Raw genomic sequence first — 12,166 nt, 5'->3', positions numbered from 1 at the left:
CTTAAAAAAAAGGAAAGTGTGAACTGTGAATTTCTTTATTTTTCCTACTATGCTGTATGTTATAGTAAAGTGAGTTTTCCAAACATATTTTTAACATATATATTTATGTATGTATGTATTCCAGATATTGGTTTATTTAATGGAGAAATAACAGTTTTCAAAAGCCCAGATTCCAAAGGGTGTAATTAAATTTTAAAAACACTTTGGGCTAATTTTAATATTTTAGGCTGAAAAAAAAGTGAATGAGATGGTAGTGGTTTGGGAAGATACTCATTTGGCTGCTCAAAGAGCTGTGTCTGGGTTCTGGGACCCCTCAAGTATAGCAGCAGCTGTGCCCATAGATGATCTTGCACCCATTCCAAGAAGTGTCTGGCTAGAAGTAGGAAATTTGTTTCCCAAATACCTGCGCCAAGTGCAGGGAGAAGCATTGTCAAGACCCTGCAATTCTTCTCTTTGGGTTTGCCACGGATGCCGTACTTACAGATTCCCAGAAAACAAAGGAAAATAAAACTGTTAGGAGAATTTGATCTTTTCCTAACTGTGCTGTATATTAGAACCTCATATTCATCTCCCAAACTACAGAATGCATGAGTTTTCCAATTTTTATTCTCTTTGGATTTGAAAAATAATCTTAAACTAAAACCTTTTCCAAGACTGAAACAAATTTTATTTCCTGCAAACCTAATGAACGTTTGGGAGCTGTAATAGAAGAGTTGTGTTTTTCCTCACAAATGGACATATTTTGCAAGAAGACAGTATAATTTGAGGAATCATGAAAATATCACTATAATATGCTTAATTTTTAGGAGAAACAGTTTAATAGATTCAAAATTGAGGAAAAGAAATCCAATCAAAGAAACAATATACACAGTATATTCATGATCATTTTAATTTGTGTCTAGAGTTGGGTGCTAAGTAGCCCAACTTTATCGTAGATGGAAACAGATAAGAACGTAATGCATTTCAAGTGATGGCCAAATGAGGTTGAGGGAGAACTGTGCAAAGGAAAGTGTCACATAACTGTGAATACTGAAAATGGTTTGCTCAGGACTCGATAACTTGACACATGTAGCATAGGAATGTCAGTAGTCACCAGTGCCATTTTCATAGGGCTAGTGATAACTTAGTTTAGGCAAACTATATATAAGCCCATAAAAATATGTATATAAGCCCATAAAAGCCTAAAGGCTTATATGGGTTTCCCAGGTGGCACTAGTGGTAAAGAATCCAGGAGACACAGGAGACGTCTGTGTCTGGGTTCCATCTCTGGGTCAGGAAGATCCTCTGGAGGAGGAAATGTCAACCCACTCCAGTGTTCTTGCCTAGAGAATCCCATGGACAGGGGAGCCTGGCAGGTTACAGTCCATGGGGTTGCAAAGTCGTACATGACTGAGCAACTAACACTTTCACTTTTCATATATGTATATATGTGCATGTGTGTGTGTGTCTCTGCCCATAGTTTCTGACACAAGTCTCTTGAAACTCTTGTAAATTCCTAAGTGATATAAGAGCCCTAGGAGCATCTCTTGTAATATCTGATCTTTGACCTGTCCCTGACACTGCAAATTCCTAAATGATAAGCTCCTAGGAGAAACTTTTGTTCTCTTGAGGCACTCTGGACGGACTACTGGTCACTGGAAAGATCAAACCATGATGAGAAGCTTAAAATTTTCAGCTCCAGCCCTCATTCTCTTGAGAAGGCGGAAAGGCTGAAAACAGTTAATGATCGATCATTCTACATACTAAAGCTTCCATAAATATCCCCAAAATACAGTTTGGAGAACTTCCAGGTTATCAAGCACATCTACGCCAGGAGATGACGCACACCAGCTCCGCAGGACAGAAGCTCCTGTGCTCTCGAGGCTCCCAGACATCGCCCTATGTATCTCTTCATCCGGCTGTTCATCTGTATCTTTTAATAAACTACTAAGTGTAGGTAAATATTTCTCTCAGTCCTGTGAGCTGCTGTAGCAAATTAATTAAATCTGAAGGGGAAAGAGGTCATGGGAACCTCTGATTTGTGGCCAAGTCAGAGAGGAGCTGCAGGTAATCTCAGTTTAGTTCAGTCACTCAGTCATGTCCGACTCTTCGAAACCCCATGGACTGCAGCATGCTAGGCTTCCTTGTCCATCACCAACTCCTGGCACTTACTCAAACTCATGGTCATTGAGTTGGTGATGCCATCCAACCATCTCATCCTCTGTCATCCCCTTCTCCTCCTGCCTTTAATCTTTCCCAGCATCAGGGTCTTTTCTGATGAGTCAGTTCTTTGCATCAGGTAACTAAAGTATTGGAGTTTCAGCTTCAGCATCAGTCCTTCCAATGAATATTCACTACTCACTTCCTTTAAGACTGACTGGTTTGATCTTGCAGTCCAAGGGACTCTCAAGAGTCTAGCTAATCTAGGGACAGACTATTTCTGAATCGCATCTGAAATGGGCTGGGAGCTGTCATATTGGACTGAGCCCTAACTGGTGGGATCTAACACCATCTCCAGGTAGACAGTGCCACAACTGAGTTAAACTGTAGGCTACACAGCTTGTGCTGTGGAGAACTGCTTGGTGTAAGTGGAAAAATATACACTTGGTGACCAGAATCACCAGAAGTGAAGTGTTGTGAATGTGGAAGTAGTGTAAGAGTAAACGAGATACACAAAGACTGAATCCGTCAAAAATACTTCGTTAAGCAGAGACGCCATAAACTGGAATAAGCTCAAGAGCGGCTCCATTTGCCCCTCTCCCTCCAACTTCCCAAACAAATCTCAGTTCATGATAAGTGACACATGCAGTGAATCTGGTGCAAATACGCAAAATTCAGCCGTATGAGAAAAATATGGATCCGCAGTTCCATACAAGCAGGCCAGCTCTTTAAATAAATTAACGCAAAACACATTTGTTTCATCTAACTTTGAAAAGTGAATCTATGGCTTCTTCAGTCTAATTTTCATGCAATACTTTTTTTTTTTTTCCAGATACTGAGTATAGGAATTTCCTACTCAAAGGCCTTGATCACATAGTTCTAAACCTCAGAAGTTTCATATCTGATGCCAAAAGAATTTAGGTACAAGCATTAGGAGAGGGTAAATATGGGTTTCATATGGTCAAATTTAAGTTAGAATTAGGGAAAACATGCAAAACTTAGCCTCCTATAGAGAACAACATCACAGGTGTGGAGAAAAAGCACATTTATAACTTCTGTAGAATTTTCCTGAGGGAATAGACAAAAATTATGTGTATACTGGGGTCATTTTGATTGCTTGGCAATACCTTTTTCTTCTTATATAATCAGAATGCTTGAACACTTATTTATTAATTGACCCAGAGGTTTAAACCACCACAGTGCCTGGCCTACAGTGTAAATATTTCTTAGTTCAGTTCTCTTGATCAGAGCAGATGGCCCCTCTACACTTAAAACCAATATATTCTATGACCTGTAAATGCTTGGTTCAAACTTTAAGGATGACATTACTCTATTTAACAGTGCTTTCCCAACAAGAATTAAGCAGGTAAGGCAATAACTTCTTTTAATGAGATTAATTCTGATAATTTAAGAGGCACCGTTTCACTGCAAGATGTAGATGACTTTCAATCCTCCTTACGAATTAAAGTATTTAATCACTGGTATGCAGTCAACACAGTGGTTATAAACAGGAGTGACACCGAAGTCCTTTTTTTTCTAAATAAATGAGACCATAACCCTAGAATTTTCTTGCCACGGATTACCCCGATTCTCATCATAAACATACCTAGAACAGGACTTAAAAGATGCCTGTATTAACTGTAGTGAAAGCTGGTGTTCAAATGCATTTCCACCCATAGAAGGTCACATACATGGTTGCTAAGCCTTCCTTCCCACCAGGACCTATCTCCTTGAAGTTTTAAACTCAGTATATACGCTCCGTCTAACCCCTCCCTAAAGAGTTGTGGAAGGAAAAGTACCTATAATTTATGCAAATATAAGGCAGAAACGTCCCGTCCTTGTACCTTTCCACTGTGTTGGCGCTAGTTTGGATGCTGTGTGCACGGGCGTGGGTGAGTGTGTAAATCCCGGCGTCTTCTTAAAGATGTGGAGTTGACGCCGACAGACCACCCGTTCCCGAGGAGCGGGTTTTACTCTGTTTATTCCGCCCTGGCGTGGCGGGGACTATCCCGCGCGCCCTTAGGCAGCCGGACATCACTCAAGAGTTGGGGTTCTCAAAGTAAGTGAAGAACCCAGTGCTTCGGCAGAGTCCAAAATCCGCCTGAGAACTTGGGTACTAGAGAGTTAGGTGGCAAGGAAAGGTGACTGGAAATTGCACCCCATTTATCTGGCACTTTCCACGGAGGCTAGTCTAATAAATGGGGGGGGGGGGTGGTGGCGGGAAAGGCGGGAGGAAAGGAGGGAGGGAAACACCCTCCTCCTCTTTCAGCAACTGCACCTCAGCTTGAGATTTGGGTATGTTTTTACCTGTATTTCTAAAAACCACCACCGCACTCCCCTCACCAACCACTCCACTGCCTCGACTTCCAAGAGAAGCCACTCCTGAGGCCAAAGACATGAGGGGACGACGGAGGAGCGGGGTGGGGGACGACAAATAAACGAAAGCGCGCGCGAGCGAGGGGGGCCGGGGAGAGGAGGGAGCGCCCGGGACTCGCGACGGCGGCAGGTTCAATTAGCTAAACAAAGAAATCATGGCGGATTGTTTACATTTGGCAGCGCCTGGGCCGCGCGACCGCCGGCCCCCAGCCGCCGCGGCCCTCGAGGAGTCGGCGAGCTGCCCCCGCGCCCCGGCCTGGTAAGTGACGCCGCCGCCCCACGCGCCGCCCCCGCCGCCACCCCGCCCCCCCGGCCTCCGCCCCCCGCCCCTCCCCCGCCGCCCCAGCCCCCTCCTCCGGCCCCCGGCGCAGCTGGGCTCCGCGGAGACGTCGGCGACGCGGCGGCTGGGGTCCTCGGCGCTGCGGCCGCAGCCGCCGCCGGGAAGGGCCGGAGAGAGTCGGGGAGGGAGCTGCAGAGCCGCGTGCGGAGCTGCACCCCCTCCTCTGGTCCGTGGCCCCCGCGGCCAGGCCCTCCCTCGCGGGGCGCGCTCGCCCAGCCACGCCGCCTCCCGGACCGAGGAGGACCGAGGCGGAGCGCGCCGCAGCCAGGGAGGTGGGGCCCGGCCGTGACCCCGCGGCGGGCGCGGTGCGGAGGGCGGGGTGGCAGCTCGGAGCCCGGCCCCAGCCTTCCCGCCTCTGGTCCAGCGGCCTCCGACGAGGACTCGCTCCCGGTCTCCTGCTCCCCCTCCTGTCCTGCTCCCCTCCTTGCGTCCCTCAGGCTGGCCCTAAGGTTGAGCACCTGCGCGCCGGGGGTCGCCTCCGAAGGCTGACCTTGCCAAAGCTCCCCACGCCTGTGAGAGCTTTCCCAAAGGCTGAACCTTTCCTCATCTTTTTGGCCCCGGGGTTCGCTTTTTTCCCGGTAGGAAAAAACTGTTGTTCCTACAGAGGCTTTTAGCTGCCTTTGTGCTGAGCTTGGCACGGTGATACCAGGCGGTTGGCTAACGACAGGGGAGGAAAACAAAGGCAACAAATAGGGGAAGAAATAGAGGGCAATGTCACCCACAGCAGAGGGAGTCTCTCTTTTCCTAGCGAAGATGGTTTCCTTTGCAGGAATCCTTCGCGCATCATTGGCATGAAAATGACTTATTTCCATTGTAGAGAGAAAAAACAAATCCTATGCCTCTCAAATTAATCTCAATTTCTCCTTCCATAAAACTTTTTTCTTTTTTAATGTTTAGTGCATATTTAGTAGTGTGCCCTTTTTTCCTCTTCTCCTTTCCGGAACCTCAGTTAATATGTCTTAATCTGTGTCCTATTTGGGGGGAAATCACAGCCAGGCCTGTCAGAGCAAGACTAGAGTTGGTGGTATTGAAGTAACCTTGCCACAGGCTTGGCTGGGAACCAGGGCAACAGAACCAAGTTTAGTGGCCTCTCTCGCATATGTCTGAGTCTCAGATATCACATGGCTAACAGGTTGCTAATAGACATTGTAATTTGTAGTTCAGTGAACTACTTTATCACCTGAGAAAGAAAATGCTGCTATTAAAAAAAAGGCACAAAAACTTGTGTTATTGTGGCAATTTTATCTTTTCTATACAATTGGGATTTAAGTGAATGAATATTTGTTTCATAATTTTGGTTATACACTCTCAGAGGCCATCTGGAATAAGGTATATTTCTCTTTTTCTCTCCTTCCCCTTGAAAGTAGCAAACACTAGGTAACTGTTTCACTTATTAGATTCAACTGAATTATATCTGTTTTTGCTTATTACCAAAGCAACTTTCTATATAACCTACTACATCTTTAATAAAGCAAAACTTACTTTATTATTTGGCAGGCATAGACCTACATCTTGCCAACTCTTTCCTCAGTTCTTTTTGACCCATTGACATTTCAAAAACTAAGATTCAGTCACAGAGCAGAATAGGAATGGAAATGGGTGTCAAGCCTTAACTTGGTCAGAAACCCAGTTTCTGGTCAGAAACCCAGAACTTCTGGAGTCAGAAGTTCCCACTGAAGATCCTACATGTCTATTTTCATGGTTGTATGGACTTCAGGGGAAAAAAAAAAGTTGATACATCCCTAAAGAGCTTCTACCCAGACACTTAACTCACCAGTTAGCTTGAGATTCCATTACTCAGTAACCCACACATTTTCTCATAAATGGATTTTATGTGGACTCCCTCCCCAAACCAGGTCAGAGATCATAATCATGGAAGGAAGTGAATTGGCATCCAAAGTGACTTTAACAGAAGCAGAAAGATCATTCTTTGGGTTATAGATCTTGCTGACCCATTAAGGGTCAGTAAATTAGTAGACTCTACTTGAGTTGACACTTCTGATCCCAGCTTAATGGGTTGATTAACTGATGGCTGCTATCTTCATTATGGGCTATTAGCACGTTGTTAAACCCGAACTTAAGAGTAAGAAGTTGTTTTTATGTTTACTCTTTGGTTCCCAAGGTTAATCAGTATTCATCATGGCCTTAAAATTTGGTAACTAAAGAGGTTAAATAAACTCTTGTAGAAAAAAGAAAGCTCAGTATTATAACTACGTATGACTTTGGGATGCAAAATCTTATCTGAAGATACAGAAAAGTATTCAATTAGGAACACCATCTCCAATGGGAGAAATACATATAAGCATTAAGGATTTAACATTGACATCCTTTTCATTCATAGCTGATCCTCTTATTCTTCCGTGTGCATTTGAATGACTGTCAAATTTAATGATATTTGGAATTTTAATGATGGTTTGTGTAAATTGCTGGCTAGGAATAGATAGCTCTCTGTAGTCAGTGCCTAAGCCTAGACTTCGCCTTTTGGGAAGTGTGAATCTTGGGCCCCAATGAGGCACACATTTGTGATCAATATATGTTAGAAATCAATCTTTATACTGTATTATTAAGTCCCTGGCCTATTTCTTCTTTCTTGGCCTTCCTGAAACTCGTAGAACATTCAGAGGTAGTTGGAATCCTGGTGTAATGGGTATCATCAGTGGTTACTCTCACCGTTTGCTAGTCAACATGTCAATAATGCTGCGAAACCTGCTTTAAATATTTGCAAAATGTATACTCCCAATCATACAATAGATCAGGAGTTGTATAGATTGTTTGCTTCCTATGGAACTTCATTCAAAACTCAGTCTATTCTATCAGCTAGGTCACAAAAAGAGCAGTAATTTCCAGTAGAGGTGTAAGCCTTTATTAAAATGAAAGCAAAAAAATATAAAACCCAAGAAGTATTCCACAGGAAAATATAGGAGAATTAGGGCATTTTTATATTTCTAAAATTGCTAAGAAGGGTGTCAAGAAGGCCTGAGAGTTTCAAAAACAAAGAACTGATTGCCAGAATGAGAGGCCACTTAATCTGGCAAAGAGATCACTGATGACGTTGGGTGGGTTGTGTTGATTGAGAGGTTAGGGTGAGAGGCAAGGTTGTTGGAGGCAAAAGAGGAAGAAGACGGTGAGAAAGTTGTAGTAGATAATTTTAAAGAAAAATGTCTCAGGATGTTCTTGAAAGGCACTATGACTGGCAAATCCTCAGTTCATAGGACCAAGTCTAAGAAAATAGGATCTTAGAAACAAAATTAAAACAGCATTACATACGTTAAAAACTCCACAGCAAATAAAAGCTGCGGAAGGCACCTGCCTTCCAAACCAGCCACATTTGTCAGCATTAAAAGCCTGTACCCACAGGTAAATCCTTTTGAATTATCTTCTTTAGTTGTCTGGGGACACATGGCTCCAGGATTGTGGTCTGCCAAGGCAGACGGTCCCCAAGCTCTAGGGTACACAGATTATTTTTGGATTTAAAGTGTTTGAGCGCATTCTTACTTGAAATTCACTGTCTTTTGCACTTGTCCTTGTTTCATTTCCTTAAGCTCTGGCAAAATGCTTTTGTAACCATATAGCCTTTCTACAAATTATCTTGGTATTTAGGGGAAGTTGTTTTTTGTCCCCCCACTCCTCCCCAGAGGGATGTGCATCTGGGGTCATATCTGCAGAGTCAGAGGATGTGCTGTGAGAAGGTCTTTCTCTGCAACACCAGACTACACAGTCCACCAGAGAGAATGGCGACATTTATTGTCCTGTCCTGCCACTTAAGAGATTGAACTGAATCTATAATGTATAAAATGGCTTTAAACTTGTAATGTGTACATGTAAAATGAGATATTTAAAATTTGTTTGGCAAGAGCTGATTTGATTATGAATGGTATATTGTGAGAAAGGGACAAATAAAAGGAAAACATTTGGCTGTATTAGATGACAATCTGCAGATAATTTGTTTTAAAAAAATAATTTGATTTCATTAAGGTGGCTTTGAGGTATGCTATGTGTTTGGAGCAGGAGTTGGGGGCGGGAGCGAGGGGGATCAGCAGGGGCTGCTAAGAATCAGAGGCTGTGGAAAACAAGGTGGGGACGCTGAAAGGATCTCCAGCCCAGCTTAGAGGAATCCGCATATGAACAACCAAGGCCACGGAATGAGGCTAGCCCAAATCTGTGGAATCTGTGGCAAGTGAAGGCAGGGTTTTAAAGCAGCAGCAGCTTCCAGGTGCGTATTTCACAGAGTTCTGTGCCAGTCAGAAAAGCTAGTGGAAACAAACTCTTGGGGTAAGAGGTTTACAGCTCTTCCCTGAAAGGCTGAAGCCCTAGTTTTGTTACAACTTGGCTCCAGTAGTTCCAGCATATAAACCAGAAGGCAGGCAGAAGATGAGTCGGAAAGATAGGTAGGCTCCATATGAAGGTTAGGTAGAAGTGTGGTCTTTCCCCAGAACTCTGTAAAGGGGCAGCAGACCCAACCCGCTTGCCAAATCCAGCTCACCAGGGGCTTATAGAGTTTTAAATATTCTGTTGTGTCACAATTGTGCGTGTTATATGGGGAGGGTTGAGGACTGAGTTTGGCTGCAAAGACTGCAGGGACAGAATAGGGAAAAAAATGAATTGATAAAGATGGAGTAACTCAATGAGACTGTAGGATTGCAATATAATAAAACATTCAGAATATAATATACCAAAGGTGCAGGGTCTGTAAGCAAAAACCATATGCTCCAATAAACCATGTGTCTAGGAGTATATATTTCCAACAATTGGAAGTTACAATTAACGTGTCAGAATTCTGTATCAAGCCCTTATGTGTGTTGCCACAACTCAGCGAAAATTTTAGATTCAAAGAATATTCTCATACAACGCATTTGTTGCAGAGCCATCTTTTCCAAATGAACCCTTCTAAATATAGCACAGGTGAAACTGAGGACCGGAAAGAGCGAGTTTGACAATGGCATGTTATTCACAATTGCCATAGTTGCCTCTAAACCAATACACTTTGAAAATTTTATCTTCTGTGTGTATTGCATATGATTTAACTGATTAACTCCCTGGCTAAAAAATAAAACAGAACGAGTATCAAACATCCTTCCCTTCTCATGCTCATAATTAGTTGAAGAATGATGTGTACGTACAAGAGGCTCTGTGGATCTCTAAGGATATCACAAAATCAGGACACACACACAGAGCACTCAACACTTTGAGCATTTAGACCAACATTTCCTGAAAACTTTGTCTTCTGTTTCATTTCACTTTTTATGACTGCCTCAAGTTTTTGTAGTCTGTAACCTATGACTATCCGCTCCAGAATTCTTGCCTGGAGAATCCCATGGACGGAGGAGCCTGGTGGGCTACAGTCCATGGGGTCACAAAGAGTTGGATATGACTGAGTGACTTCACTTAACTTAACCTAAGGATAACGAATTAATTTTCTATTGCTATTATAAAAAAATTACTACAAACTTCATGGTTTAAGATAACACAAATTTATCATTTTTATAGTTCTGTAGGTCAGAACTCTGACAGAGGTGTCACTGGGCTAAAATCAAGGTGTCAGCAGGATTGCATTCCTTACTAAGGACTCTGGGGGAAAATCCATTCTTTGGCCTTCTCCAGCTTCTAAAGGCCACTAACATTCCTTGGATCATGACCCATTTCTTCCATCTTCAAAGCCAGAAATGTTGTATCTTTCTGACTATTCCTCCATGGTCACATCCCCCTCTATTCACTTGGGCACAGTTCTCTGCTTTTTAGGAGCCATGTGATTTGATTGGCACACCTGGATCATCTCCCCCATCTCACCGTCTTTAATTAACCTTAACGACATTTTACAAAGTCTCTTTTGCCATAGAAGGTATCACATTCACGGATTCCGAGGATCAGGATGTGGACATCTTTGGGGGGGAGATTATTCTGCCTTATTTTCAATTCTGCTCTTCTTTCTAACTGTAAATTTAGGTTCTTCCAGAAGCAGATGCCAAGACCAGGATCCCAGACAACAAGTTTATGTGGGAGTGATACCAAGAAATGCTGACGGGGGAGTAGGGAAAGGAGATAAGGAATTTAAAAAAGACAAGAAATGGTGTTGCCACTGGGAAATTGAAGTTTAATCCCATTGAGGGTAATTCTGAGGGATAGTGTAGAACTCAGAGTCATTCTAATGGAGCAGTGAGTTATTCTAAATCTGAAACTTTAGCCTTTAAATCCCTGTTTTTATTGGTTCAGAAGGCTTCTGAGAGTATTCTCTCTGGTACTTCTGGCTTGTCCTGCATGTGGGCTAAGTATATTTCTCCATCCAGGTTGAAGACCTGAAGAAGCATTCATAGGTACTCAGAGCAAGCAGGCTTCAGTGTGGAGTGAGTGTCAGAGGTTTATGTATGGGGCTCCAAAGGGTTCCTCTTAGATTTAATCTATCCCTAAATTCTGTGTTGTGCTCAGTCATGTCCAACTCTTTGTGACTCCATGGACTGTAGCCCGCCAGGCTTCTCTGTCCATGGGATTTTCCAGGCAAGAATACTGGAGTGGGTTGCCGTTTCCTTCTCCAATCCCTAAATTCTACTTTTCATTATTCCTCCATAATTTCCCTGACACTTCCCTCTTTCTTCCTCTCTATTGCTATGATTCAGATCGATTTCTCTGTATCACTCTCCTGGTTGGTTCTTTCCACCTCAAGTTCTATACCCCGCAATCTGTGCTATGGGTATGACTTCAAAATTTGTTTTGCTGCAAACTTGACTTCTATTGTGTTGCTTAGACAAGCAAGTAAGCAAAAACCTTCATTGATTTCCTGTCATCTACAGGAAAATTTGAAGTGAAAAATCTTGTCTAGCCTTCAGGTACTTCCATTTTGGCACAGTATTAACTTATCTTTGTCAGATCTTATGCTTACATCAGTTAACGTTCATCAACTTTACCCCATCCCTGGAGAGCAGGAGAAAGTGAAAGTGAAAGTGTTAGTCACTTGGTTGTGTCTGACTCTTTGAGACCCCATGGGTTGTAGCCTGCCCAGGCTCCTGTGCCTATGGAATTCTCCAGGCAAGAATACTGGAGTGGGTTGACATTTAGGACTAACCCACTTTACCTGTGTTTTGTCTTTGTCTATAGTTCTTGGGCTTCCCAGGTGGCACCGTGGCAAAGAAACTGCCTGCCAATGCAGGAGACGCCAGTTCAATCCCTGGGTCAGGAAGGTCCCCTGGAGAAGGAAGTGGCAACCCACTCTAGTATCCTTGCCTGGGAAATCCCATGGACAGAGGAGCCTGGCAGGCTACAGTCCATAGGGTTGCAAAGAGCCCAACAGGACTAAGCAACTGAGCATAGCAACATAGT

General features: G+C 43.4%; 1 long non-coding RNA gene across 2 annotated transcripts in view; it reads left to right on the top strand.

Annotated features, from left to right (window-relative positions):
- The first annotated feature begins 4,045 nt into the window (after window positions 1-4,045).
- The window catches only part of LOC122702799, a 460,764-nt gene continuing 452,643 nt past the window's right edge, over window positions 4,046-12,166 (top strand). For both annotated transcript variants that reach the window (XR_006343335.1, XR_006343334.1), the window contains exons 1-2: window positions 4,046-4,198; window positions 4,696-4,774. This is a non-coding gene — a long non-coding RNA (uncharacterized LOC122702799). The remainder of the gene's footprint in view (window positions 4,199-4,695; window positions 4,775-12,166) is intronic.

This window comes from Cervus elaphus, chromosome 11 (genome assembly GCF_910594005.1).
Source record: "Cervus elaphus chromosome 11, mCerEla1.1, whole genome shotgun sequence".
NCBI lineage: Eukaryota > Metazoa > Chordata > Mammalia > Artiodactyla > Cervidae > Cervus > Cervus elaphus.
Note: the sequence above shows the minus strand (reverse complement) of the source record. Positions and strands in the feature narration are given on the sequence as shown.